Source organism: Camellia sinensis, chromosome 2 (genome assembly GCF_055761805.1).
Source record: "Camellia sinensis isolate YWXY chromosome 2, ASM5576180v1, whole genome shotgun sequence".
NCBI classification, from domain to species: Eukaryota; Viridiplantae; Streptophyta; class Magnoliopsida; order Ericales; family Theaceae; genus Camellia; species Camellia sinensis.
Genome location: NC_138962.1, coordinates 27,575,047 through 27,589,316, shown reverse-complemented (window position 1 = coordinate 27,589,316; position 14,270 = coordinate 27,575,047).

Sequence of the window (14,270 nt, the reverse complement as noted above, 5' to 3'; positions counted from 1 at the left end):
AGGGAAAATGTATTGTAAATGGCCCAATTCTTGGTCTTATTCAACTAAAAACTGTATTATTTTTCGGGACAGTATTCGAGAACAGATTCGAAAGGAGAGTTTAAAGTTCCTAGCCAAAGCAGAGAAAGCTATGGGGATTGGCACTTACCCATTCCCAGTGATTGGCGAAGTTACAGTCAATATTGGTGTGCCAGATTTTCAAAACCTATCTTTGAAGGAATTGGAGGAGGTTAATGTGTAGATGCATGTTGCCAGCCAGACTACTTTCAAGAAGGATACCAGAAGTTCACCGGCAAATAGACAGAGCTTTGCAGACCAAAATGATGACTCTAGTGAAGATGTGCTGGATGATGACTCTTTTGAGATAGCTATCATGCAAAGGCTGTGTCCCAGATGCAGGTTAAGTTACAAATGGTTGAAAGGGCTCCCAATTGATGGGAAACAACATTACAAGGATGTACAGAGACGCCCTAAGTCAACCAATACCTACAACAAGAGGCCATACCCAATTGGTCCCAGACAACAGCCATTCTTGGCTGGACCACCAGCCATTGGAATACATTCCAAGGGTAAGAGACCTTTGCATGAGTTCAAACCACCCAATTACTATAGGATGAAAGACAATTATCCTGAGAGAAGGCCTGAATTGGGCTCAAGTTAGGGAACCAGAGCCAGTAATTGGCCTATAAAGTCAAATTCGAACAAGAGGCAAGGCAATTACCTTGAAAGAAGGCCTGAATTAGGCTTAAGACAGGGTGCCAGTGCTAGTGAATGGCCTCAAAAGTTAGCTTTGAAGGTGGTTTCAAAGACTGGGAAAGAAAGTTCAGCAACTGAACTAGTGAGTTCATGGGTACTTGGGGTGCCAGATTGGTTTGTCATGTAGAGCAAGCCTAAGGAAATACCTACACAGAGAAGTGTCTTTGGAGACTAGGGTAGAATGATTAAACCTCCCTTGGTGGCTCCAAATAATTGGGTATTACTCAAGCACCCCAAAACAAAGAAACCATATATGGTTCCAGTAATTTCTAGGGCTCAAAGGAGAAAGATCCAGCGAAGGTACACCATGTACCAAAAGGATCTGAAGGAAAACGTTGAGAGTTCTTTATTGGCCCAGTCAAAAGGCCAGATAGAAGAGAAAGAAAATCCAAAATTGGCTCTTCAAAATAAAAGAAGTGTCAACAGAGAGCAGTTGGCTAAGGTTCATACTGAATTGAAAGCCAAGGAAAGATCCAGCTTAGTAGCTCTTGAAAAGGCCTTGATGGAAAAGCGACAGTGAAACAGAAGGAGAAGGTGAACTAGGCCAAAGGAAAAAAATGGTTGAAGATGAGATGCTTGAAACCTTCATGGCTGAACAAACCTTTTTGGTCAAGAAGCCAACAGGAGCAGACTACAAGCGAGTTGATTCGAAGGAAGTCAACAGTACTGAGGTACTAGAGTGCAGTATGGAGGATGCTTCTAAAATAACTGAACAAGTTAGATTGAAAAAGAAACAAGTGCAGCTAGCAGTTCAGTTTGTCTCATTTCCTCCAGTGTCATATGGTATATATATTGCCACAAGAGTTCCAGGCTGAAGATGGAGACAAGAAGGTCAGAAAGATGACCCTATTCCAATTTTTAGTGAAGATTCATAGGTTAGCATGATTCAAGATGAGTCTGAAGTAGCTACACCAATGGAGACTGAAGATGAAAGTGAGGAGGTAAGTATTAATCTCTCGCATCCTTTTGAGTATCCTATAACATCTGTGATACAGCACGTTAAGCCCTTGTATATCAAGGCTTATTTTGATGGGATACAAATGAACAAGGTTTTAATGGATAATGGGACAGCAGTGAACCTGCTTCTGAAGTCCTCATTGAAGAAATTGGGAAAAAGAAATCCCAGATTAATCCCAACCAGCACAACTATTGTTGGCTTCGCTGGGGATAAGCAGGTGGCTCAGGGTATTCTGCCCATCAACCTGAGTGTGGAACCAGGGATTGCATGACAACATTCTCTGTTATAGATAGTAATGCCAAGTATAATGCTTTACTTGGCAGGGATTGGATCCACACCAACAAATGTGTGCCTTCCTTTCTACATCAGAAGATAATGATGGCCCTATGCAATGGAGAGACAGAGGAGATCAATGTAGACCCTCAACCCTTTATCGCTTGTGTTGACTTTGCAGAGTCCAAGTTGTATACTGAAGGAGTGACACCACTTAGTATATTGAGAAAACCTGATGGATCAGCTAAAGTGACAGCTGATGAGGAAGTAGCACACCTGAAGCACTTAGTGCAGGAGAGTGCTAATGAAGAATTCGTCATCAAAGATGACAATGATGCCTGGTTGTAGGCAAGAAGATGAGACCCAAGAAGCCATACCCTTGGCTTTAGTAAAGTTTTCAATATTGGACATAAAATCAATAGTCCAAAAGGTTCAGGAACAAGAGAGGGAAGCCATTGTAGTTGGCTATAAGCAGGAGCAACAACAAGTCAGGCCTTTGACCCTTGATAAGTACTGTGCATTAGACATTGAAACAAAAGTCCAGAAAATACAAGAAGAAGAAGCCTTATGGACAGATTTTGTCTATGAAAAAGAAGGCAAAGATGTTGAACCAAAGAAAGTGGGAGCAGGACAAAGAAAAGAAGTTGCTTCGAAGGCAGAAGAAGTTAAAAGAGAAGCATTAGTACGTGCTGAAGTACAAGACCCCTTGGATGAAGTCAATTTAGGGAATAGTTTTGCATAACAACCCATTTATATCAGTGCTTGGTTGAGTTCTCTTGACAGGAACTAGCTATTGGTAGTCCTAAAGAAATATAAGGATTGTTTTGCGTGGTCTTATAATGAACTGCTAGGATTGGATAGGTCATTAGTGGAACATAGGCTCTCTATGAAGCCTAACTTCAAACCACACAAACACAAACCAAGACGGATGAGCCTTGAAGTGGTTCAGAAAGTGAAGGAGGAAATTCTTAGACTCCTTAAAGCAGGCTTCATTAGAACGACCAGGTATATTGAATGGTTGTCAAACATTGTGCCTATAGTTAAAAAGAATGGCAGGATGATGGTATGCATCGATTTTAGAAATCTGAATTTGGTAACTCCAAAAAATGAATACCCCATGCCTATAGTGGATCTATTAGTAGACAGTTCAGCAGGGCACATGATTTTGTCTATGATGGATGGGTATTCTGATTACAACCATATCTGCATTACAGAGGAGGATGTCCACAAGACAGTATTCAGGTGTCCTGGGAACATTGGCACATTCGAATGGGTAAAAATGTCATTTGGTCTAAAGAATGCTAGGGCAACATATCAGAGGGCAATGAATACTATCTTTCACGATCTTATTGGAGGATACCTAGAGTGTTACATTGATGATATTGTTGTAAAATCCCAGTCCATAGAGGAGTACTTGGTTCACTTGGTAGCAGCTTTCGAAAGAATGAGAAAGTTCAAGTTAAAACTTAATCCTCTCAAATGTGCTTTTGGTGTATCTGTTGGAAACTCCTTGGGGTATGTGGTACACAAGAAGGGAATACAGATTGATCAGAATAAAGCCAAAGCCATCATTGAGGCCAAGCCTCCATCAAGTAAGAAAGAAGTACAAAATTTCTTTGGTCAGGTTAATTTTCTTCGAAGATTTATTTCTAATACTGCAGAGAAAACTAAAGTATTTTCTTCTTTATTAAAGTTAAAAGATGAAGAGGAGTTTGTGTGGACAGCAGAGCATCAAACTGCTTTCGAACGAATTAAAGCCTACTTGGCCAAGTCTCCAGTGCTGATGCCACCGAAGAGTGGCAAGCCTTTGAAGTTATACATTATTGCTACAGAAGATTCATTGGGAGTTTTCCTAGCCCTGGACAATGAAGAAGGCAAGGAGCAAGCAGTTTATTACCTTAGTAGGTTTTTAAATTCTTGTGAATGTAAATACTCAACTGTAGAAAAGTTGTGCCTTGCATTGTACTTTACAACAATAAAATTAAGATATTATCTTTTGCCTACTGTTGTCTCGATAATTGCAACGACAAACTTGGTTAAATATATGTTATCTAGACCAATATTGAGAGGAAGAATTGGCAAATGGATATTGGCTTTGTTAGAGTTTCATCTAGAATATGTCCCTCAAAAGACACTAAAATGAAAATTTTTGGCTAATTTCTTGGCAGATCATTCATGTCAAACAAAAACCCAGGAGATAATAGATCTTGGTATGATCAATGTTGAGCCATGGCAGATATGGTTTGATGGATCAAAAGCTAATAGTTTGATTGGAATTGGTGTTATAATCAAATCACCATAGGGGGTAGAAACCACACATGGTTTCAGAGTGGATGAAACTACTTGTTCTAATAATCAAGCTGAATATGAAGCTTTAATAATGGGACTGGAAATACTTATTGGATTACAAGCTCATACAGTTGATATATTTGGAGATTCTCAATTGGTAGTCAACCAAGTGAATTGAATTTTCAAATGTCAAAGTGCAAGCATGTTACCATATTATGTTGTTGTAATACACTTGCTTTCTCAGTTTCAGATAGTAAATGTGACTTATATCCCAAGGTTCACAAATAACAAAGCCAATGATGTAGCTCAGAAGGCTTCGAATTTTAGAAGGAGGGATGACACTCAGGTGAACATAAGTCAAGCAACATATCAAAAATTAATACCACCTTTAGCTAAAAGGAATGTGGTGTTAGAAGTCAATCATAATGACTTACAGGATCAAGGTTGGAGGTATCCAATCATGCAGTACTTAATTGGTCCATCTTCGAAGGCCAGCAGGAAAATTAAATTACAGTCTATACAATACATAGTGTATGGTAACACTCTTTACAAAAGGAGAGCAGACGAGTTGTTATTGGAATGTCTAGGGTCGAAGGAGGCATTGACAGCCATGGCTGAAGTCCATAAAGGCATTTGTGGTGCCCATCAGCCTGGTGTGAAGATGAGGTGGTTGCTTCGAAGGCATTCCTACTATTAGCCAACCATCCTTAAAGATTGTATAGAGTATGTTAGAGGTTGCCAGGCATGCCAAAAGCATGGCATGATAAGACATGTACCAATAATTAATCTGCATGCAGTTGTGAAGCCTTGGCTATTTAGAGATTGGGCCTTGGATATGATAGAGAAAATACATCCACCCTCTTCGAAGCATCATTGTTTCATTCTAGTGGTCACAGATTACTTCACTAAGTGGGTCGAAGCCAAACCATATAAGGCTGTAGATCAAACTGAAGTTATTGGATCTGTTAAAAATCCGATTCACAGATTTGGAATCCCACAGACCATAACTATAGATAGTGAGATGGTATTTGATGGAAAGATGGTAAAATCTTTCACAGCAAAATTTAGAATTAGTCTTATTAATTTCACCTCTTATTATGCACATGCAAATGGTCAGGTAGAATCATCCAACAAGTCCTTGAAAAAATGAATACAGAGAGTTGTGGAAGACAATCATAGGGATTGGCATAACTTGTTGTTGGAGGTATTATGGGCTTATAGGACTTCTCCAAGATCAAGTACTGGAGTCACTCCTTATACTTTGGTATATGGGCATGATGCAGTGTTGCCTGTAGAGAATAACATTAGGTCCTTAAAGGTGAAATACCAGGACTAGTTAGCTTCTGAGCAGTACCACTAGAGCATGTTCTTGGAATTAGAAAATCTGTATGAAGCTAGAATTTTGGTATTAAATAGTATTCTTTTCCAAAAGAAGAAGGCAGCGAAAAACTATAATAAGAAAGTCAAGCACATTAGCTTTAATGAAGGTGATTTGGTATGGAAGACAATACTTATAGTAGGAATTAAGAGCCATAAGTTTGGCAAATGGTCACCTAATTGGGAAGGACCATATCAAATTCATAGAGTCTTGCCTGAATGAGAAATCTGAATGGATACGTGCATCCTAAGAAAATTAATGGCATGTACTTAAAACCTTATTATCCAACTGTGTAGGAAATACAAGGAGTGTAGAAAATGCTAAACAAGAGAAGCATGAAAACACTCAAACAATAAATAAGGATTTTATTTCATAAAGAGTTAAGTACATGCAGTCATAGATTGGCCCAAAAATCAATACAATGCTTCAGTTGTTCCCTTATAATTAATTCTCTACTCCTAAGGGATGGGAACAACTGAATGGCTGTAACCATGTCTTGCTTACGGTCAGCTAGGCCTTGATTGGTAATCTGCAGCTTTGTAGCAGTTCGATCCAAAGCCAGGTTAACTGTTGCTAACTCCTCTTCTAATTGGGCCTTTTTTCTCCAAGAGCTGAATGCGAAATTGAGAAGTAGAGGAATGTTGTCCCTTCAATTCAGAAACTTCAGCATGTATATGGGAAACAAATTCCTTGTCTTTCAATAGCCGTTCCTCTGCAGCTTTAGCAATGTGGCAAATATTGACATAGAAATCTATGGTAGCTGCTACTGGGGATAAGTGGCTTGAAATGGCCATGTTGGATTGCTCAATGACTTTGTCGCTTTGAAGGAAACCATTTTTAAGCACGGGTCTTCGTAAGGCTTCGAATGGGATCCTTGAAAATGATGTCAGCAATTCCAAACAAGTGCCTAAATCTAATGGAGGCAAAGAAACTCTGCTGATGGTTGGGGAGCTCTAAAAAATTTCTAAGAGGGAGTCAGCAAGGGCCAATGGCTCAGTTTCACTTCTGGCTGCTAGAGTGGTTGAAGGTGTGTCAAAAAGGCTAGCCAGCCAGGCTTTAAAAATGTCTATCTCTTCCATTGACATTGGAGGTACAGAGAGGTCTGGAAGAAGTGGTTGCATAGGGATAAGAGAAGAGGTTAAAGTGTCCTTGGCAATGTCCATAGTCCTGGCCACCAGTAAATCAAGGGAAGAGGAACTGAAGTTAGATGGTGGTAGCGAAAAATAAATTGGTAAGCTACCAGTATCTTCTCTAGAAGCACTAGCTATCACTGATGAGGTGACAACTGGGGCCTTCTTAGGTGATGAAGGAGCAGCCAGGATTGTAGGGAGAGTAAATTGGGTTAAGGTAAAGGTTAGATGAGGAAGATATGGAGTTAAGCCTAGGGATAAAGATATAGGAATGCCTTCCCTCAAAAAAGGTATAGAAAGTGTAGAGCTAGGAAGTGGAAGTATTGTTTGGATGGGCTCTACACTTAAGGGCACTTTAGTGTTGATTTTCTTCGTCCTTTTCGAGGTTGCTTCTAATGGTCCTTCAACTTCAGATAAGACTGAAGAAGCCATTGTCGAAGAAGGAAATGGGTAACTGTTACTGCAAGACAAAAATAAAAAGCAATAGTAAGTTTTATTGCTGAAAACTTGGGAAAGGAAATTACTAGAGAAGCTAAAGGGAATTACCAGCCTCGAAAGTAGTAATAATAATGGTTGGTGAACTGCGAAGGGCATAATGTTCAGCAGTTTGCTGCCTCCTTGTCGTTTTCCTCTAGAGTGTGTCAGCAGTAGCAGCAGTAGCAGCTTCATTCCTTAATATCTGATACTGTCTCCTTGTCTCATATCTGTGGAAAACCACCAAGTCCTTGGATTCCTCTCTCTCTCTCTCTACTGCCTTGGCGGCTGCCTAATGAGTAGGGTCATCATTGAAATCAGAAAGGGAGACTGTTTTCTTCTTCTTTTTAAGTGATGTTTCTTTAGGCACTTCCTTCTCTTCAGGACCGAGGACAAGTTTTCTCTTCTTTTGCTGTTGTTGCTTGTCTTTAAGAATGCTTAGCGCTTAAGCCCTTTGAGAAGAGTCTACTTGTGAAACTCCTATATCAAAAAGAAACTATAAGTAGATAAATAAGGCGTTATAAAGAAAGAGACAAGAGAGATGGAAATGCATGTCTCTTTTTGAAGCAGCCTTGGTGACTCTAGGAGGAGGATGAGAGCTAGTAGGAGTAGTCTCTGTGGTAACAGGAGTAAGAGCTGGGATAGTAGGGGCAGTAGAGACAATAATAGTGGTCTCAGTCTTTTTGGGTTTGGCTTGAGAGGGCACATCTAGTCCGACTAGCAGATCTTTAGGCGGAATTGGCAGGAGCACCTCAACTTTGAAATCTTTTCAAAGTTATGCCATGTAGGATAAAGAGGATGAATTGAAACTCACTCAACTCTTGTAGCAATTTAAATGTGGCTTCCTCCAATGTGGTTTTGGATACCTTCAGGTCTCTGACTGTGAGATTGGTATTAGAGAGGCTACAGAGAGGGATAAGAATTCCTTGAGTAAGCCCAAATTGCCTGGCAAATTGGGAAGGACAGTAAACTTCAGATATACATTTGTAGGCTCGAAGATTCAAAGTACCGATAAAGAGCTCCCTTGGCAACAAGATAGAGGCCTACATATCTTTGTGTAACAAATTGGAGCATTCCCTATCAGCCAAAAATGCCCTGAGCCAAGCTGGTCCTATGTTGGTTTTGAAGGGACAAAAAAAGGAAGGAAGTGGAGAAATTGGGAGTTGATGAAAGAAAGTAAAATAATAGGCAAAGTTAGAGGGGTATAAGGAAATATAGGCAAATTTTTCTTCGTAAGTAGTGGGTTCTTGCACCAAAAATCTCAAGCACTTGGAGTGTAGACCAGTGAAATATGCGAAGAGCCAGAATTGTAATACCTAGAGGGGGCCTTCTTGGTTAACATCCAAAGGTTTCTCGTAAAATTGGGAACATGTCCTATAAACATGGCCTAAAACATAAGCAGCCAAGGCTATCATTTTCTTCGAGACAAGAGCCTTGGCAAGTGAGGCAAACTCAGGCATAATCCGCTGAGATGAAGTACAAAAGAGAAATTTGCATAACCAATACAGAATAAAGGAAAAGAACTTTCGATCACCTACAAAATTTACCTTCTTGTTCTCAAATTTTACAAAATCACTGAAGGAAGAGTTCAAGGGTGGAATGGTGAAGTTGACTGGAAGGTCTGGGTAACTAGGCGTAAAGGGAGTACCAAGTGGTGAGAGCCCTAAGAGATGACAAATATTAAGAACAGTGGGGGCCATCATACCACACTGAAACTGGAAAAAATTGAAAGCCAAATTCCCGAAACAGGGGGTTGCAGGAATCAAGAAAGGATCCTCAAGGATAATGAACCTGGAAAGGCGAAGGGCATCAAGGATACAGAGCTCTTGCAGATCCCATTCTCTAGTAGGCACAACCCTGTCCCATTGTAACGACCCCATCACGTATAATGATTAGCACTTAATTAATTAAGGAGATTTGAAATTTAATTGCCAATTATTCTAATTTAATCTGGGATTTACAAAAATTATGGAGATTTATTTTGGAATTAGAGATTGAAAGCCTAAATGGCTCAAGAATGTACAAATAGTGAATTGAATTATTTAAATTTCGAGTATCAGACCATATAGGAGTTTAATTAAATATTCGATTCAGATCTATAAAATTAAGATTTGATTAATTGGGTCCGAATTGGAGTTAATTAAGTTATACGAATTAGGAATTAAGATTATTATGAATTAAATTTATTTATGAGGTGTTCAATTGAATATGTAATTTATTGACGAAGATTTTGAAATTTAAGTTGAAATTGAAGGCCTTAACGATTTGGGAAATCAAAATTGATGATGGCAATAAGTTTAATTTAATATTTAGAGCCTTCGAGAGTTTGATTAAAATCTAATTCAGAATGGTAAAGATTAAATATAATTAATTGGGTCTTAATAGAAGTCAAATTAGACTAATTAAATCATGTAGGAATTGTAATTAGCTATGATTAATTAAGTTACATGCTAATTATGATTAATCAAGACTAAGTGATATTTAATTAAACTAATGTGTAATTAGTGTGCTAAGCTAATCCTAACATATCACCACATGGATTATTTCAAGGTGGACAAGTGTCCCACCATTTTTGGTTAAAAAAAAAAGAAAAAAGAAAAAAGAGAATGGAATAAAGAAAGGGGTATAGTGTATTGAAGCCATTCATCAATCTGGTTTGGCTAGAGGAAAACCGTGGGAAAGAGAGAGGGAGAGAGAGAGAGAGAGAGAGTGAGTTCAACTCTAGAGAAAGGGTGAGCAAGAAAATGAATACAAAAGGAAGAAACTCAAAGCTTGATCAAGAGACTCAACAAATTGAAGATTTTAGGTAAGAAATCAAAGTTCAAGTTTTGCCACCTAAAAGCTGAAATTGAGAGATAATCAGGTTCAATTTCATGTAATTAAAAGAAAATTAGCAAGATGATGAAGAAAATGGAGTTATGTTCAATTTATGGAAGTTAAATTGGGAATCAATTATGTTGAGTTTGATTTTTGTAGTCTTGCATGCATTTGAATTTCAGTTCTACATGCATGAACAAATTCTACAAATTTTGATACACTAATTGTACATGCATTAAACATTTCTAAGAATTGATTCCATGTCTTGATGAAACAAGAACTAGATTGATTTTGAGAATAAATTATAATTTATATTTGAGAATAAAAAATTAGATTGATTTTTATTTAAATTTCTTACATTTAAATATTTTGAAAGAGTTTTATAACTTTAATTTATGTTTTATAAAACAAAGAAGAAGAATGTTGGAATTATTATATTCATGAAATTATTTGTTTTAATCTTAATGATCAAAGAAATTTTTGTATTAGAAATTAGAAATTAGAAAATTAGTCATGGGTTTACCTTTATTAATAAAATTACATGTTTAAATTGGTTCATGCAAGAGTTTAAGTTTTGAAAATGTGTTTGGAAATTATTTTGTTGATTTTGAAAGCACAAGAATTTTGCCAGCCGCTCGGGCGGAAAAGTTACCGCTCGAGCGAACATTAAAGCCAACCAGTATTTTTATAAGCTTTGCAAACCGCTCGAGCGACCAAAGGTCCGCTCGAGCGAAGACCCTATTTTTAGCATATTTTGAAAAATTGCATTTAATTCACATTTTTATTCTCATCTCTTTCCAAAGCATTCTAGACATGATTTATGACTCAATGAAGATTAACAAGCTAGCAATCAACATTAATTAGTTGATTAAAGAATAAGTCATGAGCTTAGTAGTAATTGATTAAGAAGCCAAGTAAGAAATTGGTTTATTCAGAAAATGATGATTTAGTAATGAAAGAATATGTGAAATAAGAATCCGGTTCATTAGAATAAGAAAGAATAAGCGTAGTAGAACTTCAGACTGCTAAGATAGAAAAAGACAAGAAAAGTCAAGTTTGATCAAGGAATTGATATTGTATTTCAATGTGTATATGTTATGTGCTTGTGTAGGTCACGCGCTATTGTCTGCCTGATTTATCTAATCTGTTCAGTTTGTCTAATTTGCTTCTGTAGCTATTTGTGAGTAATAACTTAATAAAGTTATGTTCAAGTTAAATTATTTTCTGTATATGGAATAAAATCCGTTTAATGAAATGTTATGTTTTGTACTATGAATGAATGTCCAATTTTCGATAAGTATTTGTGGCACAAGTATGTTATCTATTCCCAATCCGGAGGTTCCTTTATGGAACTGACAAATTATTTGCACCCGACTAGAGGTTCTTTTATGGAACTGAAAAGTTATCCGTTCCCAGTCCGGAGGTTCATTTATGGAACTGACAAGTTATCTGCACCTGGCTAGAGGTTCCTTTATGGAACTGACAAGTTATCCATTCTTAGTCCGGAGGTTCCTTTATGGAACTGACAAGTTATCTGTACCCGACCGGAGGTTTCTCTATGGAATTGACAAGTATGATCTTTGATACTCTGTATGTAATCTGTTAGCGCTAACGGATGTACTATGTAAGATTAAGCATGAACTTTGATTTCTGTATATGATTTAAATAAGAATATAAATATGAATCTGTTTTTGATTGAAATCTGAATATGCATAAGACTCTATTTCTAATAAGAATTTGTTTTTGATATAAACTCTGATTTCTGACTCTGTGATGGATATCCTTCATTAAAACCCTTTATTTTGTTATTAATCACTGGGCTCCAGCTTACTGTATTATTTATGTATGTAGGTGATCATGCACGTGACCAGGCTTAGAGGCGTCTGCCTGGAATATGTTTTTGTCAGCTAACCTATGTGCCTCCCGTGGAGGTTCCGGATATGTCAAGTGGTTATGGCTATGTGATTAAGTTCAAGTTTTATTTTCTTGTTTGGTTAAACAAGTCTTTGTTATTTTGTAAATAGGGCTATGTCCATTTTCGTCTAGCCTATATATATGATGATGTGTAAATATATGAATGAAAAGTTTAAATTTTTTCTGTCTCATATAAGTCTGCACAGCTCAATGGATGTTATATATTTGCTATTTGCTTCCGCTAGCCCCTAACATTATGTTAATCTATCTCAGAGGCCTTCGATAATCCCAAGATTACTGGCCGATTGTGATGCTAAACCTATAGGGGCGGGTTTGGGTCGTGACACCCATTCAGCCCTTAATGTGGGCTAGCAACGGTGAAGGCGGTTTATCCTCTAGCCTTCTCAATCAAAACCCCCTTCGTAGAGGAGACAGTAATCCTCTAGACGAGGATACAAAGCAGGAAGTTGAGTTGGGGCTTCTCTGAAGATAGGTCCTAAGATGTATTCCTGTTGTTCATTATGGCGAGGAATAAAGAGATAACTATCTATGGTACTTGGTTCACCAGCTCTGAGCTTGGATATCTCTTCGTCGATACACCTCTTTAAAGCCATGGATAGGCTCACGCGTTCGACAACTGGTACTTTCAAGGAGGAAGAAGCCATTAACAAGAGTTTTTGGAGGACGAAGCTGAGAAAAGAGTAAAGAGGATAAGAGAGCAATAGAAATGAGGGGTTTGTGTTTTTGGGCGTTAAAAGCGCGAAGGGAAAGGTTTTTTAAACCTTTTTATACGAAAGATGCCCAATTTGTCTAAATTTGTAAAAAGACCCGAGATAAATTGTTTGGTTGATTTTGGAACCCGTATGAGTTTAAGACTTTGTCTTAAAATTCGTAGGAGTCCTGAAAGTGCAACATAAAATTTTTCTCTAAATGGTGATTGCTTAGGTAGGAAATGTATCTCAAACAATCAGATTGGCTTTGAAAACAAATATTTGGCTTCGAAGTCAAGATTTGGCTCCAAAGCCAGATGTCAAACAACCAACCAAGGCTTTGAGAGCAGGAAGTTGACTTCGAAGCACATTTTATTCCTGAGGATGCAGGTTTGATCTGTTTTAAAGAGATTGGAGAATTGCTCTTAGATTTCTTGAGAAGGATGAAATCCTTCGAAGTGAACTTTGAAGTATTTTGCAGCTAGAATTTGATTCTTATTTGATGTTTTAGATTTCAAAGTTGCAGAGCCAGTTGCAGAGCCAGTACTAAGTCAAGTAAGAGATCAAGATCCAAAAAGACTTGACTGAACATGAAAAATTCCTTCTGGGATTCTCTGTCAAAGCAAACCTTTTTTTTTTTAAAGCAGCATTGTTACTAAGTACTTCAAAGTACTTCAAAGTAACTCTGATACAAAGGTTGGTCAATTCAAAGCTGTTAAAATTACGTTGACCATGAGATTAGAATGAGAAGACCTAAAGCAAAGATTATCAATTGTACTCCATATGTTGGAGATATTCAAATTAGGTTTCAAGTATTCCATTAGAAATTTTCAAATCAGGCTTCGAAGGAAAAAATTAGTAAATTTGAAACTCTAATTTTATTTGAATTGGGCGAATAAAATGGTCACAAGCATGTAATTGGAACATAAAACCAGATCATGCCAAATTGAGAAAGAAAAAAAAAACCTAGTTTTATTGATATGTAAGTAATTACAGTAGAAATCCTTCTTAATTAGATTTCATAAAAGTAAGGAATGGAAAAAGTAACAAGTTCATTAAATTTGACCCAGCAGTGGTCAATGAATTTATGTTTCTTCTTTATTATATCTTCTGTCCTATCAAAGCTGGGTTGCTGCAGCTGATATGTTCTTATTTGATGAAAAAGTTGTTCAGCTTTCGTCTCGAACTCTATCTCCTTCAATATCACAGTCCCATCGGAAGTTCTTGAGAGGAGTCTCATCTCCAAAAACATTGAAGGGCAAGTGAGAGAAGACAGCAAGCAAAAGTTGAGCTTGGAATCACTCAAATGTAGTGGGAAGAGCTAGAGGCTGGTAGGAAGGAAGAAATTGATTCTCAAAAAGAGTAAGTTTCAGTTCCTCTATCCAATGAGGATTCTGAAGAAGATGAGGTGCAGAGGGGTCCATCCCAAAGGAAGAGGGAAATTGGGGGTTATTCACGCATTCGAGCCAGTCAAAAGAGCAAAGTTTTGCCTTCTTGGCCAAGAATGACGAATTATATCCATGTGCTTCATCTGGATGAGGAGTTGCTCGCACTATCTTCGTTGGCATGGA